Source organism: Eurosta solidaginis, chromosome 5 (genome assembly GCF_040869045.1).
Source record: "Eurosta solidaginis isolate ZX-2024a chromosome 5, ASM4086904v1, whole genome shotgun sequence".
NCBI classification, from domain to species: domain Eukaryota; kingdom Metazoa; phylum Arthropoda; class Insecta; order Diptera; family Tephritidae; genus Eurosta; species Eurosta solidaginis.
In genome coordinates, this window is record NC_090323.1 from 183,851,875 (window position 1) to 183,868,340 (window position 16,466).

Below are 16,466 nucleotides of genomic sequence, written 5' to 3' on the forward strand. Positions count from 1 at the left end.
GGATGCCGGACGAATCCCAAAAACCATCCAGAAATGCTTTTGGAAAGTCCCGCAATTATTCCGACGGGAATCTGAACGGATACCGAAAACCATCCAGAAGTGATGCCGGAACGGTCCTCAAATGCTCACCTAATAGTCCCAAAATGACCCTGAGGGCATCCCGGACAAATCCCGAAATCCATCCAGAAATTATCTTGGGAAGGTCCCAAAATGATCCCGAAATAGTCTCGGAAAAGTCCAGAAATTACCGTGACGGGTTCCCGGACGAATCCTGAAAGCCATCCTTAAATGATCCCGAAAAAGCCCCGAAATGACCCTGACGGGATCCCGAACGGATCCCGACAACTATCTAGAAATGATGCCGAAAGGGCCCGCAAATGATCCCGTATTAGTCGAGAAAAAGTCCCGAAATGACCCCGACGGGATCCCGGACGAATCCCAAAAACCATCCAGATATGATGCCGGTAGGTATCCCAAATGAACCCGAAATAATCCCGAAGTGACCTCGTCGGCATCCCGGACGGATACCGAAAATTATCCAGAAATGATGCCGGAAAGGTCTACAAATGATCCCCTAATAGTCCCGAAATTACCCTGATGGGATCCCGGACGGATCCCGAAAACCATCCAGAAATGATGCCGGAAGGGTCCCCAAATGATCCCAAAATGGTCCCCAAATGACCCTGATGGATCCGGCAAACCATCAAGAAATTATGCCGGAAGGGTCCCCAAATGATCCCGAAATAAAACAGAAAAAGTCACGAAATGACCCCTAGAGGATCCCCAAATGATCCCGTATTAGCCCCAAAAAAGTCCCAAAATGACCCTGACAGGATCCCGAAAGGATTCCGAAAACAATACAGAAATGATGCCGGAAAGGTCCTCAAATGATCCCCTAATAGTCCCGAAATGACCGTGACGGGATCCCGACAACTATCCAGAAATGATGCCGAAAGGGTCCGCAAATGATCCCGTATTAGTAGAAAAAAAGTCCCGAAAGGACCACGACGGGATCCCGGACGAATCCCAAAAACCATCCAGAAATGATGCCGGTAGGTATCCCAAATGATCGCGAAATAGTCCCGAAATGACCTCGTCGGCATCCCGGACGGATCCCGAAAATTATCCAGAAATGACGCCGGAAAGGTTCCCAAATGATCCCCTAATAGTCCCGAAATTACCCTAATGGGATCCCGGACGGATCCCGAAAACCATCCAGAAATGATGCCGAAAGGGTTCCCAAATGATCCCGTATTAGTCGCGAAAAAGTCCCGAAATGACCCCGACGGGATCCCGGACGGATCCCGAAAACCATCCAGAAATGGTGCCGAAAGGGTTCCCAAATGATCCCGTATTAGTCGCGAAAAAGTCCCGAAATGACCCCGACGGGATCCCGGACGGATCCCGAAAACCATCCAGAAATGATGCCGGATGAGCCCCAAAATGATCCCGAAAAAGTCCCCAAATGACCCCGACGAGATCCCGGACGGATCCCGAAAACCATCCAGAAATGATGCCGGAAGAGCCCCCAAATAATCCCGAAAAAGTCCCCAAATGACCCCGACGATATCCCGGACGGATCACGAAAACCATCCAGAAATTATGCCGGAAGAGCCCTCAAATGATCTTGAAAAAGTCCCCATATGACGCCGACGAGATCCCGCACGGATCCCGAAAACCATCCAGAAATGATGCCGGAAGGGTCCCCAAATGATCGCGAAATAGTCCCAAAATGATTCCGGAATAGTCCCGAAAATGTTCCAAAATAACCCCGACGGGATCCCGGACGGATCCCGTAAACTATACAGAAATGATCCTGGAAGGGTCCCAAAATGATCCCGAAATAGTCCCGAAAAAGTCCCGAAATTACCCCGGCGTAATCCCGGACCGATCCCGAAAACCATCCAGAAATGATCCCGGTAGGGTCTCGATATGACCCTTACGGGATTACAAATAAGGTGAAGCTAATTATAAAACCATGTTAATAAGGCAGCAGGCGCATTGGAGCGAATAAAAAGTTAGATAGAAACATACAGGTAAAGCTAATAAAAGCTGCTAATAAAAACAATTGATGGAGGGCGGATGGCGGGAGTAGAGGAGAGGACCACTGATCGTTCCTCCAAAATTGCCTAGATCTCGTTCTGTATGTACCAGATACCAAAAACTATTGATTTAGGAGAAAATTTAGATTGAGTTATAACAATTTATGGATTTTACACCAGAGGGGGAGATAAAGGGGGGCGGGCGGAGGGTGTCACTGCTTACTTTGTAAGCCCTCGACTTATTTGACCCCTTGAGTCTGTGATATTGGTGAAGGCCAGTATACGTAAAGTTATAATGTGTAAAAATTATGAAAAATAATTTCTCGAAGGGTCGTGGGACCCCCACCCCTCTTTCCATGGTCGAAAAAAATTTCTCTAGTAGACTACTGTCTGTGTCCCAAATTTCATCAAAATCCGTGTAGCCATTCTGGCGTGATTCAGTCGCAAAGACGAAAAAATATAATAATTAAATTATAACTGTTCCTAGGGGGCGGGGACCACGCCCCTTTTGAAAAATGTATAGCTAGTAGATCCTTCTAGACTATTGGCTATATGTGTGCAAAATTTCATCCAAATCGGTCCAGCCGTTCTTGCGTTATTGAGTCACAAAGACAAACGTCTGGACAAACATCCAAACATCCAAACATCCAAACATCCAAACATCCAAACATCTAAACATCCAAACATCCAAACATCTTAACATCCAAACTTTCCCATTTATAATATATATTAGATACTAGCCTTTACCCGCGGCCCCGTCCGCAAGGAGACAATGAAATATGTGGGCTATTCACGTTAGCCACCTTATAAAGTTATCTGTTTAAAATTTTTTTTCTGTCTAATGCATTTTATTTTTGTAATAGATTAAAAAAACACTAAATGAGTTGATAATCTGATAAGCATGCTTACGTGAATAGTACAATACATTTTTTTTTCGAATTAAGAAATACATTTTATTTGTAAGTTAAATTAATTGATAGGAGGGGGGCGAAGAAATTACTATTCATAGAACAATGGAGTGAAACTACAATTAGCTAAAACCAAAGAGAGTTTTTAGATGAAAATTGCGTCGTTTCTTCGGATATTTAATTGGTTAAAATATTACAAATTGTGTAATTATAGTCATAACACTTCTCAACAGGATTCATTTTGGATATATCACCAAATGGAGGAAAAACGCATGTGTGTTGAATCACCGTCCTCGAAAAAAGATCCTGGAAGAGAAATATTCACCAAAGGATAGTAAAAATCGTGAAAATTTGTACGAAAAAGCGGTGAATTACCTGTTCAAAATTGGTTTCTTCTCTAAAAACCTCACTGAATGGACGCTCAAATAGCCGACTAAAAAACTCAAAATTAGAACAAAAAAAACTCTGTTAGATATTAAAGATAAACCATACCGAATTTTAATTACGAATAATTTGCAGCATATCCATGGCCATAAAAGCCCATTATTTAAAAAGGCGTGAGTGCTGAATTGCCGGTTTAGAAACTGGTTGCTTGTAGACAAATTTCCAAAATGGAAATTCACTAAAGCAGACTATAAAATTTCCAAATTGTAACGAAAAAGTTGTGTTTAATATGAAAGATAAAATATACCAAATTTTGATTTCGACTAATTTGCAGCATATCCATAGCCATAAAAGCTCATTATGTAAAAAGGCGTGTGTGCTGAACTACCGGTTTCGATATTGGTTGCTTGTAGAAAAATTTCCAAAATGGAAATTCACTAAAGCAGACTATAAAATTTCCAAATTATAACGAAAAAGTTGTGTTTAATATGAAAGATAAAATATACCAAATTTTGATTTCGACTAATTTGCAGCATATCCATAGCCATAAAAGCTCATTATGTAAAAAGGCGTGTGTGCTGAACTACCGGTTTCGATATTGGTTGCTTGTAGAAAAATTTCCAAAATGGAAATTCACTAAAGCAGACTATAAAATTTCCAAATTATAACGAAAAAGTTGTGTTTAATATGAAAGATAAAATATACCAAATTTTGATTTCGACTAATTTGCAGTATATCCATGGCAATAAAAGCCCATTATTATAAAAGGCTTGTGTGTTAAACTACCGCTTTTGAAAAAGGTTGCTTGTAGAAAAATTTCCAAAATAGAAATTTACGAAAGCAGGCTAAAAAATTTCAAAATTATAACGAAAAAGTTGTGTTAGATATGAAAGATAAAACATACCAAATTTTAATTTCGACTAATTTGCAGCCTATCCATGGCCATAAAAGCTCATTAATTAAAAATGCGTGTGTGCTGAACTACCGGTTTCGAAATTGGTTGCTTGTAAAAAAATTTCCAAAATGGAAATTCACTAAAGCAGACTATAAAATTTCCAAATTATAACGAAAAAGTTGTATTTGATATGAAAGTTAAAACATACCAAATTTTTATTTCGAATAATATGCAGCATATCCAAGGCCATAAAAGCTCATTATTTAAAAAGGCGTGTGTGCTGAACTGCCGGTTTCGAAATTGGTTGCTTGCAGAAAAATTTCCAAATGGAAATTCACTAAAGCAGATTAAAAAATTTTAAATTAGAACGAAAAAGTTGTGTTTGATATGAAAGCTAAAACATACCAAATTTTAATTCCGAATAATATGCAGCATATCTATGGCTACAAAAGCTCATTATTTAAAAAGGCGTGTGTGCTGAACCAGCGGTTTCGAAATTGGTTGCTTGTAGAAAAATTTTCAAAATAGAAATTTACTAAAGCAGACTATAAAATTTTAAATTAGAACGAAAAAGTTGTGTTTGATATGAAAGTTAAAACATACCAAATTTTAATTTCGAATAATATGCAGCATATCCAAGGCCATAAAAGCTCATTATTTAAAAAGGCGTGTGTGCTGAACTACCGGTTTCGAAATTGGTTGCTTGAAGAAAAATTTCCAAAATGGAAATTCACTAAAGCAGACTATAAAATTTCCAAATTATAACGAAAAAGTTGTGTTTGATATGAAAGATAAAACCAGGCATGCTTAACCAACGAACCGATATCATTTCGTTACGATAATTAACGTTAATAAACGAAACAAAGTCATTTCGTTTCGTTTATTAACGTTAAGAACGTCAAATTAACGAAGTGATTTTGCTTCGTTTTCTGCCATATCAAAACGAAATCAAATCGTTTATGTTGATTATTAATTTCAAACTATGCTGGCAAAGCTGATTGATGGCGGAGTCATTAAAGGTGAAGGCATTAGCCAAGCTGATTGCAACTTTTCTCATGAATTTTGACAGTACGAACATTTCTCAGAGTATTTTGACATTACCACCAACGAATTACACAAACAAATTACATGGAGTTCGTGTGTATGTCCGCTCGCTGTTAGCACCTTACTGGCTTCACCATGGCTATAGCATTGCCAGCACAATTCAAACTTTAAGTATCACGTTTTTGTTAACGTTTTTACCGTTAACGAAAGCTTTTCGTTTCGGTTAAAAACGAGATACAATTTATCTTGATAATTTCTTTATCGATAATATTTCGAAGTGTTTCAACGGAAACGGTGGAAATTTTTTGATAAACGATTAGCTTAACGTTAAGGTGCATCCCTGGATAAAACATACCAAATTTTGATTTCGACTAATTTGCAGCATATCCATAGCCATAAAAGCTCATTATGTAAAAAGGCGTGTGTGCTGAACTACCGGTTTCGAGATTGGTTGCTTGTAGAAAAATTTCCAAAATAGAAATTTACTAAAGCAGACTATAAAATTTTAAATTAGAACGAAAAAGTTGTGTTTGATATGAAAGTTAAAACATACCAAATTTTAATTTCGAATAATATGCAGTATATCCAAGGCCATAAAAGCTCATTATTTAAAAAGGCGTGTATGCTGAACTACCGGTTTCGAAATTGGTTGCTTGAAGAAAAATTTCTAAAATGCAAATTCACTAAAGCAGACTATAAAATTTCCAAATTATAACGAAAAAGTTGTGTTTAATATGAAAGATAAAACATACCAAATTTTGATTTCGACTAATTTGCAGCATATCCATAGCCATAAAAGCTCATTATGTAAAAAGGCGTGTGTGCTGAACTACCGGTTTCGAGATTGGTTGCTTGTAGAAAAATTTCCAAAATAGAAATTTACTAAATCAGACTATAAAATTTTAAATTAGAACGAAAAAGTTGTGTTTGATATGAAAGTTAAAACATACCAAATTTTGATTCCGAATAATATGCAGCATATCTATGGCCACAAAAGCTCATTATTTAAAAAGGCGTGTGTGCTGAACCAGCGGTTTCGAAATTGGTTGCTTGTAGAAAAATTTCCAAAATAGAAATTTACTAAAGCAGACTATAAAATTTTAAATTAGAACGAAAAAGTTGTGTTTGATATGAAAGTTAAAACATACCAAATTTTGATTTCGACTAATTTGCAGCATATCCATAGCCATAAAAGCTCATTATGTAAAAAGGCGTGTGTGCTGAACTACCGGTTTCGAGATTGGTTGCTTGTAGAAAAATTTCCAAAATAGAAATTTACTAAATCAGACTATAAAATTTTAAATTAGAACGAAAAAGTTGTGTTTGATATGAAAGTTAAAACATACCAAATTTTAATTTCGAATAATATGCAGCATATCCAAGGCCATAAAAGCTCATTATTTAAAAAGGCGTGTGTGCTGAACTACCGGTTTCGAAATTGGTTGCTTGAAGAAAAATTTCCAAAATGGAAATTCACTAAAGCAGACTATAAAATTTCCAAATTATAACGAAAAAGTTGTGTTTGATATGAAAGATAAAACATACCAAATTTCAATTTCGAATAATTTGTAGCATATCCATGGCCATAAAAGCCTATTATTTAAAAAGGTGTGTGTGCTGAGCTACCGGTTTTGAAATTGGTTACTTGTCGAAAATTTTCCAATTCACTAAAGTAGACTAAATTTCAAAATGAGAATGAAAAGGTTGTGTTAGATATAAAAGATAAATCATACCAAATTTTAATTTCGAATAATTTGCAGTATATCCATGGCCATAAAAGCTCTTTATTTAAAAAGGCGTGTGTGCTGAACCACCGGTTTCGAAATTGGTTGCTTGTAGAAAAATTCCCAAAATAGAAATCTACTGAAGCAGACTAAAAATATTTAAATTAGAACGAAAAATTTGTGTTTGATATGAAAGATAAAACATACCAAATTTTAATTTCGAAGAATTTACAGCATATCCATATCCATAAAAGCTCATTAATTAAAAATGCGTGTGTGCTGAACTACCGGTTTCGAAATTGGTTGCTTGAAGAAAAATTTCCATAATGGAAATTCACTAAAGCAGACTATAAAATTTCCAAATTATAACGAAAAAGTTGTGTTTGATATGAAAGATAAAACATACCAAATTTCAATTTCGAATAATTTGTAGCATATCCATGGCCATAAAAGCCTATTATTTAAAAAGGTGTGTGTGCTGAGCTACCGGTTTTGAAATTGGTTACTTGTCGAAAATTTTCCAATTCACTAAAGTAGACTAAATTTCAAAATGAGAATGAAAAGGTTGTGTTAGATATAAAAGATAAATCATACCAAATTTTAATTTCGAATAATTTGCAGTATATCCATGGCCATAAAAGCTCTTTATTTAAAAAGGCGTGTGTGCTGAACCACCGGTTTCGAAATTGGTTGCTTGTAGAAAAATTCCCAAAATAGAAATCTACTGAAGCAGACTAAAAATTTTTAAATTAGAACGAAAAATTTGTGTTTGATATGAAAGATAAAACATACCAAATTTTAATTTCGAAGAATTTACAGCATATCCATATCCATAAAAGCTCATTAATTAAAAATGCGTGTGTGCTGAACTACCGGTTTCGAAATTGGTTGCTTGAAGAAAAATTTCCAAAATGGAAATTCACTAAAGCAGACTATAAAATTTCCAAATTATAACAAAAAAGTTGTGTTTGATATGAAAGATAAAACATACCAAATTTCAATTCCGAATAATTTGTAGCATATCCATGGCCATAAAAGCCTATTATTTAAAAAGGTGTGTGTGCTGAGCTACCGGTTTTAAATTGGTTGCTTGGCGAAAATTTTCCAATTCACTAAAGTAGACTAAATTTAAAAATGAGAATGAAAAAGTTGTGTTAGATATAAAAGATAAATCATACCAAATTTTAATTTCGAATAATTTGCAGTATATCCATGGCAATAAAAGCCCATTATTATAAAAGGCGTGTGTGTTAAACTACCGCTTTTGAAACAGGTTGCTTGCAGAAAAATTTCCAATTCACATACCAAATTTTAATTTGGAATAATTAGCAGCAAGCCCATTTATTTAAAAAATCGTGGGTGCTGAACTACTGGTTTTGAAACTGGTTGCTTGTCGAAAATTTTCCAATTCACTAAAGTAGACTAAATTTCAAAATGAGAATGAAAAAGGTATGTTACATATAAAAGATAAATCATACTATATTTTAATATCGAATAATTTGCAGCATATCTATGGCCCTGAAAGCCCATTATTTAAAAAGGCGTGAGTGCTGAATTGCCGGTTTTGAAACTGGTTACTTGCGGAAAAATTTCCAATTCACTAAGGCAAACTAAATTTTAAAATTAGGACGAAAAATTTGTGTTCGATATAAAAGATAAAACATACTAAATTTTAATTTCGGATAATTTGCAGCATATCCATGCACCTGAAAGCCCATTATTTAAAAGGCGTGAGTGCTGAACTACCGGTTTTGAAACTGGTTGCTTATAGGAAAAGTTTCAATTCACAAAAGTATACTAAATTTCAAAATTAGAACGAAAAATTTGTGTTAGATATAAAAGATAAAACATACCAAATGTTAATTTCGAAAAATTAGCAGCATATCCATGGCCATAAAAGCCCATTATTAAAAAGGGCGTGTGTGTTGAACTACCGCCTTTGAAATTAGTTGCTTGTAGAAAAATTTCCAATTCACTAAAGCAGACTAAAAAATTTTAATTAAAACGAAAAAGTTGTGTTCGATATGAAAGATAAAACATACCAAATTTTAATTTCGATTGATTTGCAGCAAATCTTTGGTCATAATTTAAAAATGTAATGGCTAAATTCAACAGCGCGTTGACTGACTTTTCGTGTGGTTTGTCGTAGGCGACGTGTTCCTCTTGCTCTGGTGTGTTCGCAGCATGTACATTTTTCACATACATATATCGTATGTTGCTGAAAGCGTTGTTGATTTTCTTCCAATGTTTCGGAAGAGCGTTGATTTTCTGTATATGTGGTTTGTTGTAGGCGACGTTGTTGAGCTTGCTTCGGTGTTCGCGCAGCACGTACATATCACATATATGTCGCATGTTGTTGAAGGTGTTGCTGAGTTTCTTTAGGTATCCCAGCAGTGCGTTTACCGACTTATCGTGTGGCTTGTTGTAGGGGCGACGTGTTCAGCTTGATCCCATGTTTCCGCAGCACGTACATTTTCCACATATATCGTATGTTTTTGCAGGCGTTGTTGAGTTTATTCCGGTGTTTCGGCAACGCGTTTATTGGCTGTGTATTTGGCTTGTCGTAGGCGATGTTGTTAAGCTTGCTCCGGTGTTCCCGCAGCACGTATATTTCCCATATGTGTCGCATGTTGTTGAAGACGTTATTGAATTTCTTCCGGTGTCTCGGCGGCGTGTTGACTGGCAGCGTATGTGGCTTATTGTAGGCGATGTTGTTGGGCTAGCTTCGGTGTTTCCGCAGCGCGTACAGTTTCCATTAATATTGCATGTTGTTGAAGGCGTTGTTGAGTTTGTTTGCTTATTTCAGCGGTTCGTTGAAAGTTTTTCCATTCGGTTTGTTGCTGGCAGCGTTTTTTTGTTTGTTCTGATGTTTCAGGTTCACCGCTACTGTCCTTCATATTTCTTTTTGGGCTTGGCTTGATGTTTCAGGACCATCATTTATATTTAGTCTAAAACGGTCCTGTAAACAACATTGTATGACTTATTATTTTCAGCCAGCACATACAGGTTTTGAGCATTTGAGACACGGGAGCAGCCAACATAAAGTTGTCCATGTGAGAAGCATGGAGTTCCTAAATGAATTCCTGCTACCTTTAAGGTTTGACCCTGTGACTTATTGATGGTCATTGTAAACGCTAATTTCAATGGGAATTGCAATCTTTTGAAACAAAAAGGTATATTGTTTGGAATAATGGGTATGCGTGGAATCAAAACGGTGTCTCCTGCTGCAATTCCTGCGATAATTTTAGCTTTTATAATGTTGGTGCCAAGTTCTGTAATACGTAGTCGGGTGCCATTACATAGTCGGGGTGCATCAAGATTTCTCATCAATATGACCGGAACACCCACTTTGAGTTCTAAGATATGAGATGGTACACCTGTAAGCTCTAGGGAGTTAAGAAATTCAACAGGGTAAGTGGTACTATCATCATCGGCCATTGCGGTGTCCATCGATTTGTAAAGTTTTGAAGGTCCTGCAACCATTTCTAAAATTTTTTTATTTATTTTATTTACCCATTCATTTTTTGGCGATAGTACAGCCCTTTCACGCAACCACTGATCGTTTTCTATATTGTTTCCTAGATCAGGGAAAACTTTTTTAATGAGTTCATTTTCTGTATCTACAGGAGTAGAAAACTCATTGCTAAACTGAACTTTCCCATCTATATCGACTTTGAGGCGACCCTCTCCAATCTGCAAGAGCTTATTTGCAAATATACCTGATTCGAGGTTGGCGGCCACCGTGGTGTGATGGTAGCGTGCTCCGCCTATCACACCGTATGCCCTGGGTTCAACTCCCGGGCAAAGCAACATCAAAATTTTAGAAATAAGATTTTTCAATTAGAAGAAAATTTTTCTAAGCGGGGTCGCCCCTCGGCAGTGTCTGGCAAGCGCTCCGATTGTATTTCTGCCATGAAAAGCTCTCAGTGAAAACTCATCTGCCTTGCAGATGCCGTTCGGAGTCGGCATAAAACATGTAGGTCCCGTCCGGCCAATTTGTAGGGAAAAATCAAGAGGAGCACGACGCAAATTGGAAGAGAAGCTCGGCCTTAGATCTCTTCGGAGGTTATCGCGCCTTACATTTATTTATTTTTTACCTGATTCGAGGTCATTGTAGAGCTTCACACGCATGTTGCATGTTAGGTGCAGCTTTTCAATTTTCAGCCACAACGGTGACGATTTAAGACATGCATTTACTTCATCGGCAGGCGTTCCTCTCTCAATGACGGGTAACGTCTGTCTGAAATCACCTGCTAGTAGTACGACAACACCGCCCATTAATGAATGGTTTCCGCGAATGTCCTGAAGGCTCCGGTTTAACGCTTCTAGTGCATGCTTATGTGCCATTGTACATTCGTCCCATACTATTAATTTGCACTGTTGTAGAAGAACTCCACGTCCACTGTTTTTAGATATATTGCATGTTGGGGTTTCCTCGCTTGCAAGATTGAGCGGAAATTTGAATACAGAATGAGCAGTGCGACCACCATTTAATAATGTTGCTGCAATACCTGAAGATGCTACAGCTAAAGCTATATTTCGATCCTTGCGGAGTTGTGCTAGCAAAAGGTTTAATACGAATGTTTTTCCTGTACCGCCTGGGGCGTCAAGGAAGAAAAGACCCTCTTCACCGATATTTATTCGGTTTAATATTGCATTGTAAACTGCACGCTGCTCGGGAAGTAATTTTGGTGTAGTTTCTTGGACTTGAGCTTCTAAACCTTCAGTATCATAATTAAGCTCCCGTGCAACATCGCTTGATATTTCCCCTCTTCGTTGTGGTGTTGGAAGACCGAAATCAGCCAGGTATTTACCAGCTATGGAAAGCATTTTATCCTCAATCAATACCAAAGCGTCGTTTATTACTATATCGCTGTGGTTATTACTCAGCCTATGGGCTATATCTTCGGATAAAGGTGCTTTGTATTTATTCCACAAGTGAAGTGGATTTGACAATCCGCACGTGCATACCAAAATAGCAAATAATTCTCTTACTTTGGATGCAGAACGACAAAGGACGGCTTCAGCTATAGTATCGTCCCAATGGTTATCATTTTCAAGCAATCCTCGAGCCTCACATGCTTCCCTGAAGGTTTCTTTTTCCTGATTTCCAACGGTTTTAAGCATATGGAAACTCGTTGGGCCCCTTACCTCATTAAGTAAAATACGTAAGCAGAAACATTCAAAATTACTGACATGTACAGTATAAATGCGCCCCAATGCGTCAGCTGCTTTTACTCCTGGCCAGTTATCAACTCGTGTCCCCTGTAGACGGCGTTTCCATTCTTTTCTGGATGCATTCCAAGTATAGTAACGCGGTATTTCACTATAGAGTAGAGTTTTGGCAAAATTATCACTTTCACATAGTTGAAAGAAAGCGGTGAGTGTTGTTTTCGGTGGCGATGTCATTCTATCTTGAAAATTGTGTTCAGTAAAGTACACTCTCTCTCCATTGGGCAAATGAACTGCGAGGTGGACGACGGTTGGATGCCTTTCGTGAAGCGGTAATCCAAAAATTCTCCACGCTGCTTCGTTGCTGCTTACGTATCTCCCTGCCCGGAACACTTGGACTTCATCTGTTAAATCAATACTTGCGTTATCTTGCTGGACACTGAATATGGCTTGGTCGTTTCCTTTGCATATGTATTTGCAAATGTACTTAATTGCTTGAACGGAACTGCAAAATTCGACGTTCAAATGTGCGTTAAATATTTTCGACAAAAGTGGGGAATACGGTACAATCCAGCTATTGTTTACTTCAATTTCCTCATTTACGCCACGAATTTTCATTTTTATTGATTTTCCTCCCTCATCAACTGTCCTCCGTCTGTATAAGGGATATCCATTAGCATTTGTATGCGTATCTTTCAATAAAGCCCTGGGATATTTTTTTGTGCATTTTCTATCTTTCATGCAAGGAGACTGTTGATTCAGTAAGCCGCACGGCCCATGAATCATATGCTTAACCACTATGTCATGCAATGTTTTATCTGTAAGAGGATCAGGAATCTCGGCACTTATTATATCGTCAATCTGGGCGGGACGAACTTTTTCTTTTAGCCAAAGTAATAAATGCACGTGCGGCAATCCACGTTTTTGCCATTCAATGGAATATAAAAAACATCTCACCTCCCCAAATAGTTGGCCTTTTTTGAGTAATGAAACTAATTTTTGGACCTTCAAATTGAAAACTCTAGCTATAAGATCATGCCTGTCGATTGCCGTTTGACCTCGCATGAGAGCTTCAGTTATTTCTGTCCAGGAAGGATTGCACGTCAACGTTATGAATAAGTCGGGTCGGCCGTAGTTACGAACATACGCAAATGCATCCTGTGTATATTCATGAAGATACATTGGGCTGTTTACAAATGATGAAGGAAGGTTATCATTTGTCCTAAATTATTTGGATTTACATCACCATCGGCTCTTACTGCATCTTGTAAATGTATATAGTTTTCCGCTCGCAATTTGGTCTGATTAAGAGTAATATATCTTAATCGTTCGCTTTCTATTTTAACGTACATATCTACCAGAAATTGGTGCATCAGTCGCCTACATCGCATCAGCAGATTGAAGTCGTTTTGTCTGATCATCAAGTGGTAAGCATAGAAGTCCTTGCAAGATACTTTTTTATTTGATATTGGGTACCTGGTACTTGGATTGACTAAAGGGATGTTAAAGTGATAGCTCTCTTGCCCCTTCCAGAATATCAACGGATATTCCAGAGCATCGTAGAATCGGTGCGTGTCAGAAATTCTTGATAGCATGCCGTCTCTTGTTTGCAGAACAATGTCTCGAGCTGTGGTTTGCTCGCTACCCGTAATTATGACCGCTATTTCATTAGTTGTTGGTGCATTGTAGCGTCGTTCGTGTTGCCCTCGCGGCACATGATCAGCGTGAATAACCACTTTGCAGCTTTCATTAGGCATGTTTTCAAGTGCAGGTTTGAACTCTCTAACTAAAGCGTTGTTGTCGTGAAGCATCCGTTGTATTTTCCGAACTATCCCGGTATCAACTCCTGGAATAAGCTTTGACCGCCGTTCAATCTCAGCATCTTCGTCGCCCATAAAATAAATTTGTAAATACTTTGGCTGCACTTCGGAAACAGGAAGTAGAGATCCGACTTTATGGAAAATTTGGCCTTGAATGGTAAATGTTGGAGAAAATCCCGGAATTGAAATTACCTTGTCTGCACCAAAAGATGTCATATGAAAACAGGAATTGTATTTTCTTATATTATTTAAAAAATTGCGCGATTCTATATTCTCGCAGCAATATAACTGTTTCAATGGTTCGAACGGCTCTTCGTCTTTCCATTTCAGCGCCTTACAATATCTGCATTCGTTACTTAAACTTCCTATTTTCAAAAGTGAGTGATTGACATAATCCAGTGTTGTCATATTCAAACGCTGCTTTTTCGAATACGGACCACGTGTTTCTAATAAAAGTCTGGCGTCGTTGATTTGCCCGATCAGAGACTATCCTTCGTCGAGTTTCTGTATCTTCAGAGGTTTCATGGGAACGCTGCCAAGTCAAATATTGTGCATGTTGTTGGAGCCGTTGCTGAGTTTCTTTCGGTGCTTCGGCAGCGCGTTGGCTGGCTACGTATGTGGCTTGTTGTAGGCGACGTTGTTGAGCCTGCTCCGATGTTTCCGTAGCATGTACATTTCCGATGTATGTCGCATGCTGTTGAAGCCGTTGTCGACTTTCTTCAATTGTCTCGGTAGCGCGTTGACCGGCTGCATATGTGGCTTGTTGTAGACGACGTTGTTGAGCCTGCTCCGGTGTTTCCGTAGCACGTACATTTCCGATGTATGTAGCATGCTGTTGAAGCCGTTTTCGACTTTCTTCAATTGTCTCGGTAGCGCGTTGACTGGCTGCATATGTGGCTTGTTGTAGACGACGTTGTTGAGCCTGCTCCGGTGTTTCCGTAGCACGTACATTACCGATGTATGTCGCATGCTGTTGAAGCCGTTGTTGACTTTCTTCCGGTGTCTCGGCAGCGCGTTGACTGGCTGCATATGTGGCTTGTTGTAGGCGACGTTGTTGAGCCTGCTCCGGTGTTTCCATAGCACGTACATTTCCGATGTATGTCGCATGCTGTTGAAGCCGTTGTCGACTTTCTTCAATTGTCTCGACAGAGCGTTGACTGACTGCATATGTGGCTTGTTGTAGGCGACGTTGTTGAGCCTGCTCCGATGTTTCCGTAGCATGTACATTTCCGATGTATGTCGCATGCTGTTGAAGCCGTTGTCGACTTTCTTCCATTGTCTCGGCAGTGCGTTGGCTGGCTGCATATGTGGCTTGTTGTAGGCGACGTTGTTGAGCCTGCTCCGGTGTTTCCGTAGCACGTACATTACTGATGTATGTCGCATGCTGTTGAAGCCGTTGTTGACTTTCTTCCGGTGTCTCGACAGCGCGTTGACTGGCTGCATATGTGGCTTGTTCTAGGCGACGTTGTTGAGCCTGCTCCGGTGTTTCCATAGCACGTACATTTCCGATGTATGTCGCATGCTGTTGAAGCCGTTGTTGACTTTCTTCCATTGTCTCGGCAGTGCGTTGGCTGGCTGCATATGTGGCTTGTTGTAGGCGACGTTGTTGATTTTGTTCCCTTGTCTCAGCGGTTCGTTGAAGAAGCCCTTCAGCTTGTTGACGGCGGCGTTTTTTGGCTTGTTCTGATATTTCAGGTTCACAGCTGCTTTTCCACAGGCGTCTTTTTTGGGCTTGCCGTGATGTTTCAGGACCATCATAATTTTCCTGATATTCCGGCTGCTGTAAACGTTGCTCAGGTTCACAGCTGTTTTTCCTCAGACGTCTATTTTGGGCTTGGCGTGAAGTTTCAGGACCATCATGATTTTGGTGATATTCGGGCTGCTGTAAACGTTGCTCAGGTTCACAGCTATTTTTCCTCAGACGTCTCTTTTGAGCTTGGCGTGATGTTTCAGGATCATCATCATTTTTGTGATATTCCGGCTGCTGTAAACGTTGCTGTTGTGTTTCTGTTGGTTTTTTAGCTGATTCTGAAGTAGGCTGTCGCTCAGCTTGCTCCATCTCCCTAGCTGTTTTCATTAGTCGAGCTTTTTTACTACTCTTATAAAGGTTTGACTTGCGTCTTTTAGGCATTTTGAAGATCTAGTGGAATGGTGTTAAGTAGTAAGTCAAAAATGAAAAAATGCATAAGCTAATAAGCTAAAATAAAGCGGAAACAAAAATTTTCAATTCTATTATTTATATATATAACATCTACTTGAAGCTGCCTGCGCCAAATCGGTCTCAACCTCTTCCGAGGGGATTAAGGTCTAGCTTTTCTTCCAATTTGCTTCGTCCCATTTTTAATTTCTTTCTAGAAACTGGCGGGAAAGGGTTATATGTTTTGTGTTGAGTCCGAATGGCGCCTGCTAGGCAGATGGGTTTTCACTGAGAAGCTTTTCATTGCAGAAATACACTCGGAGAGTTTACCAAATCATTG

The 16,466-nt window shown here is 38.8% G+C and overlaps 1 long non-coding RNA gene and 1 pseudogene across 1 annotated transcript; both read right to left on the reverse strand.

Moving 5' to 3' along the window:
- Positions 1 to 16,466, reverse strand: part of LOC137254344 (testicular acid phosphatase homolog) — a 280,602-nt pseudogene that overhangs the window by 47,077 nt on the left and 217,059 nt on the right.
- LOC137253916 (uncharacterized) lies at positions 3,942 to 5,879 on the reverse strand. Its single transcript, XR_010953924.1, has 4 exons — positions 5,629 to 5,879; positions 4,635 to 4,972; positions 4,239 to 4,566; positions 3,942 to 4,179 (listed from the first exon to the last, which is right to left on the reverse strand). It is a non-coding gene; the product is annotated as an uncharacterized lncRNA (long non-coding RNA).